The sequence below is a fragment of the Otolemur garnettii genome, unplaced genomic scaffold (genome assembly GCF_000181295.1).
Source record: "Otolemur garnettii isolate 467f Iridium unplaced genomic scaffold, OtoGar3 scaffold00023, whole genome shotgun sequence".
Taxonomy (NCBI): Eukaryota; Metazoa; Chordata; class Mammalia; order Primates; family Galagidae; genus Otolemur; species Otolemur garnettii.
In genome coordinates this window covers 17,366,920-17,372,500 of record NW_003852418.1, presented here as the reverse complement: position 1 = coordinate 17,372,500, position 5,581 = coordinate 17,366,920, and positions in this window count along the sequence as shown.

Genomic DNA, 5,581 nt, shown 5'->3' with positions numbered 1-5,581 from the left:
TGTGTGAGCATCCAGGGCAGGGAGGGGAAGAAGTCAAACAAATGGGTGTGATTTTAGGCACAATCCCAGATAAGCCTGATCCCACAGGAATTCCTTTTGGAGTATTCACTCAAAGCTCCAGCTCGGCCTGGAGGTAGGGGCTGGAATTCCTGGCTGTGGCAGTTGTGCAGGAGTGGCCGGTGAGGGGGCCTGAGGCAGCTGGGAGGAGAGCATGAAAGCAGAACCGGGGTCTGAGGAGACCCTGGCAGACACAGGCGCTTGGAGTTGGGAGAACAGTCCGGGACGGAAGGCAGGTGCAGACTGGGGACAGCAGGGACAAGCTGAAATCCATAAGTGTGAGCTGGAGCCCTCGAGGACTGGCTGAAACTGTGTCAGTTCTTGTTGCCTCTGACCAGGGTGACAAGCATGTCCTGCAGCAGCTGGGACCCGAATACACCTGGCCCAGGCCCTGGAGAAGCTGCAGGGCAAGCCAGGGGAAAATAGAGCAACAGCGGCTGCGTCAGGCCATGGAAGAGACCCAGCAGCTGGTGACGGGGAGCGTCTCTCTTGTGGCCTCCAAAGCTTTGTTGACATCCTAACCCCTAGGATCTCAGAACGTGACCCTATTTGGAAGTAGGGCCATTGCAGGTGTAGTTAGATGAGGTGGTGAGATCGTACAGAGCAGGGTGGGCTCCTAATCCAATAGGATGTCGCCCTCATCAGGGGAAGATGTGGACACTGACTCAGAGCGGGAAGACTGCAGGACAGTGTGGAGCTGGAGGAAGTGATGCTGACACCTCGACTTTGGACTTCGGGCCCCCAGCCCTGTGAGAGAACACCTGCCTGTGGTTCTCAGCCACCGAATGAGTGTTGGGAGACTTGTTACGTACAGATGCCCGGGGAAGGCAATCTGAGCCCCTCACCCAATACTTGCGGAAAAGGGAATTTTGGGAACTGTGGCTTGGCCCAGCTCCGTGGGTCCATCAGTGCCACCCTAGCTTCTTAGTTGAATGTCGCCTCCTCATGGAGGTTGCCCTGTGCACCCATCTAGGCCAGCCCCTGCCTAGCTGCTTCCTGGTGCCACCCTCAGCGGTGATTAAGTAGCACTCTCCGTTCCTGGACAGTCCTGCCGGCTCCCTCAGGGTCCAGTGGTGAGAGTGTCCTCAGTTTCTTTCTATTGGTTGCCCGACGACCCAGCAAAGTTCCAGATACCTTGCAAGGCTTTTGTAAAGGACAAAAGAAGTTGGGGATTTGCAGGGGGAGAGAGGCACCCATCTCCTGGGTGGCACCACAGCCTTGTTGAGCGGGCACACCCTGGCTGGCCAATCCACTGGGCTCCAAGAAAACCCAGCTTCTCCTTCCCAGTCCCATGGGACTGACAGCCCCAAACCCTGGCCTCTCAGGTCCCTCCGCGTGTTAATTCATGAGGACACTAATAATCCCCCTATGATTTATGCCTGGAGGGATTACTGGACTGGGCTGGTGGAGCTGATAGGCGTTTATTACCTACTTAACCATTTAAGTAGGACCAAAAAGAAAATCCTTCTTGCACAAAAGGTGATGAATGTTTCTGTTAAAACACCCTATTAAAATGATTCATTAGCATGACAAAGAATGGCCTGGTCTCCAGGCACCCTTGAGGAGGATGGGAATGTCTGAGCAGACCAGTGCTCTGGGCCAGGGACGAGAATTCCAGGATTTGCTTCCACACTGCATTGCTGTTCTCCCCTAAGTGATGCTACCCATTGGCTTGCTATGGTGGGGTCCCAGAAGTTCCCCCAAAGCCTTTTCCTTATGCGATCATTTGCTCTCCTGTCCCTTCTACATCACAAAGGTGTCAGACAGGCCTGCCGTGACTGTTCTGGCCATAGTGCTCTTGGTCACTCAGTGGCTGACCCATTGTAGGTGGATACTGAGCTTTTAGAAAACATTAATAGGAAGGAAATGGCTACCATGGTGTGATGGCAGCAGGGTCTGGACGCAGAGAGTGGTACTTTGAACTGGCCTAGCCCTAAATTCTCACTGCCTCCCCTCACTGTGTGACCTCGAAGAAGTGACTTTTCTCTGAGCCTCAGTTTCCCACTTATAAAACAGAGCTTGTGCATGGTCCCGGGTCGTTGGGAGGGCTAAATGAGAGAAAGGCAGCGATGTTCTCAGGCCAGTTCATGGACTGAACTCAGCCCTGTGTCCAGCACAAAGCAAATGCTGGGGAAAGGAACCGTGGTGCTCTCTCCAGGTTGTGTTACAGGATTTCTGCTTCTGCAAAAACCGTCTGGCCAGTGCATCCTCTGCAATTCTGTCAGCTTGTTACCGGTCTGTTTTTAAAATACAGGGGACATTTATCGAGCCCTCGATCTCCTTTCTCCCTTGCTTCTCTCCACAGACCTATTTTCCAGATGAGGAAAATTGAGGCTTAGAAGGGGTTAAGTGATCCGTCCCAGATCACATGGCCAGTAAATGATGTGTGTGCCCAGCGTGAACCCTAATCTGTCTGAATCTTTGCCTTCAGTATTTACAAATGTGTCTTGCCAGTTGGGAGAGGCAGGAAATGGGCCAATGTTTCTTAAGGAATCATGAGCCAGAATCTCATGCCCTTTATCTCCTTGAATCACCATAGCAGAGCTTCAAAGTAGATATTTTATTTGCCTTGATTTATGGCTGCTTGTTTATAGAGTGTTAGCCCTTCGCTGCAAAGAGTGGTTTTGAGGAAGGCAGGTAGGCTTTGATGACAAGCCACATTTGGGTTCAGCTTCACTGTGGAGCTGTGTGACCCAGGGTAAGCTGCTTAACTTCTCTGGGCTTCAGCTCCTCCAGTGAGAATGTTGGCATCTACCTTCTAGGGTGGTCTGAGGCTCAGTGACTTTGTCTATGAAGGGCTCTGCCCAGTGCCTGTCCATGGCCAGGGCTTGGTACCAGCTTCCTATGGACATTTGGCAGGGGCATGCTGGGCGCTCTGTCATTACTCAGTGGGTTGCAATGATTTATGGGGTTTCCACCACTGGAAACTGTTCGCACTGATCTGACCTCACTGATAACTACTCCCCACAACACGCCTCCCTATTACTCTTATTTGAAGATGAGATTCATATTTCTGCTATCTACTATAGGTGTATCTGAGAGCAAAGGGGGGGAAAAATGTAATTTAAAGCCTGGAATTTAAAAACCCTCAAACCTTTGAAGCTACAGCCAGCTGAAAAAATTGCAATCAACTGTAGTCACTCATGTTTATCGGAGGGAGAAGAAAGGCTCCCTCCAAACAAAAGCCCTTCCCAGGGAGAGGGAAAATATGAGAAGCATTCAGTCAGACGCTTCATTTGCTCCAGAGCCAGCCTCTGAGCAGCTGAGCCGGGGAGGCATTCCACCCACAGGGGCTCGGCCTCCCCCACCCCAGGGAGGTATTAAGTTGAAAATAATTAAGGTTGCTAAGTGATTTCACCCCTTGTGAAAGTGCTAGAATGGAATCCTGTCATTGTTTAATTAAAAATTGAAGAAAAGAAAGGAGACAAAGAAGGGAGAAGGGAGGGAAGAAGGGAAGGAGGAAAGGAGGGAACCAAGGGATGTGCTTAGGGAGGGGGCTCTGGAGGCCGGTGGAGCGTCTCCTTCCATTGCAGAAGAGCCCACCTCTTACTCAGATGGACAGTGGGCCCTGCTGATGCTGGGAGACTTGTTACACATACAGATGCTCCGGGCCACCAGGGGCCACGAACCAGGACCATACAGATGCTCCTGGTGGCCACCAGCCCACTGCCACCTCTGTTTGGGCAGTTGCCTCTTCCCAGTCATCAGACAGAACAAAGTGAATGTGAACCTGAACTTCTTAGCGTCAGATGCCCTGTCTGACGGTCCAGAGGGTCCAGTTAGAACTCCAGGCAGGACCCTGATTCCAGACTGGTTCCGACAGTTCCCGGTGATGTGATCTATGAAACGCCCCTCTGAACCCTAAGAAGCTGCCATTTTTGTAAGTCAGAATTGTTGAATATCGGCAATTCCATGACATTCCACCTGAGTCAATGTGAAGGGAAATGTGTGGGGTCGTCCTCACGCATTCACTGAGATGCCAGCATGAGAGTCCATCAGTGTGTGCTGTAGACACAGCTTAATTCTTGTAGCAACTCCATGGTGGATACAGCTGGTCCCCCATTTAGTGGAGGAAGCAACTGATGCTCCTAAGGCCCAAATCCTGTGCCCGAGGCGGTTCAGAACCTGGGCCCTTTACTGTTTGTTAGTCTATCATCAACTATAGAAGTCGATACATTCACTTGTTCAGGAAATATTTCTGGAGCCTTTCTTTTTTTAAATTGTCAGGTGCTGTTCTAGGCACTAGGAAAAGAGATTAGGTGAGGAAGAGAGAGACTCTGCTTGCACAGGGAGGGAAAGACCCCACACAGCAGACGAATGGGAAGTTATTACAATTACAGAGAGTGGTAGTAGCTGGAAGGACACTAAAGAGGGGTGTATCTTGATAGAGTGGTCTGGGTGGTCATATTTGAGGGGGAGGCTAGGTGGTCAGAACATCTGGATGGGGGAGAAGTGGTAAGGGCTGTGAATAAGGAGAGGCAAACTTGGACCACGGCATAGACTGCAGGGCTGGGAAGGAGGCTGCAGCTGTGGGCCAGGCAGATGTGGCCTGCACCCAGGGCAGGTGGAAGAAGTGGATGGAGTCAGAGTCTACCTTAAAGAGGCAGGGCCTGCTGTTGAATTAGATGTGCCAGGGAGAAAGAGGTCTCTATTGCTCTAAGTCCACAGCTGCCAAGTCCAAGCTGTAGAGAAAGGTCTAGAATCTCAGTCTTTTCCTGTGGGGCAAATGTTCTCTCTGCCATACTTTTATTCCACAAGCATTTATTGAGTGCTTACTGTGTGCCCTCTGCCTGGTGCTGGGACAGCCCTGTTCTGTGCTCATAGAGCTTCCACTCTCAAGACTCCATACCACAAATGTCACTGGGACTGAGATAATTATGTAGGTGCAGAGAAGTGCGGTGGCCCAGCAACATGAGGCAGGGGACAGAGCCCATTGCTCCAGGCTTCCCAGAGCCTGCACAGAACAAAGCTGGCCCATAACGATGACTGACACCATTTGACCACTTCCCAGGAGCCAGGAATGTGCCCTCATCTTTATAGGAACCTGACAGGGAAGGAATTACTTTTATTCTCTTTTTACAGATGAGAAAACCCAAGGTTCAGAAAGGTTGGGCAGATTGCCCAAGGTCACACCTCAGCCAGAGCTGGAACTCAAACCTTGGGACCCAGATCCCACGTCTCACCCTCCTTCTCTGTTCAAGGTTCTCAGATGTCAGCCCCTTCCCATTACTTCTTGGAGAAAAAGAAACATGATTAATAAATCAATATGTCAAATAATAAGCATGTTCTACCTCCAGACAGTCCCTGGTGATAGAAGCAGGTGTGTTTTCTTTGGGGTGGGGGGGAGAAACTTGATGAAAGTCCAGAATTTTCTCTACAAAGTCTGCCTGACCTTTAATTACTTACAGATTGAATGGAATATAATTCCTTGTGATGTATTCCACATAAAGATTGATTAGTAATACAACTTGAATTGTATTCCATTTCCCCTGCACAATTTAAGATGATTTAATGCCAAATAAAG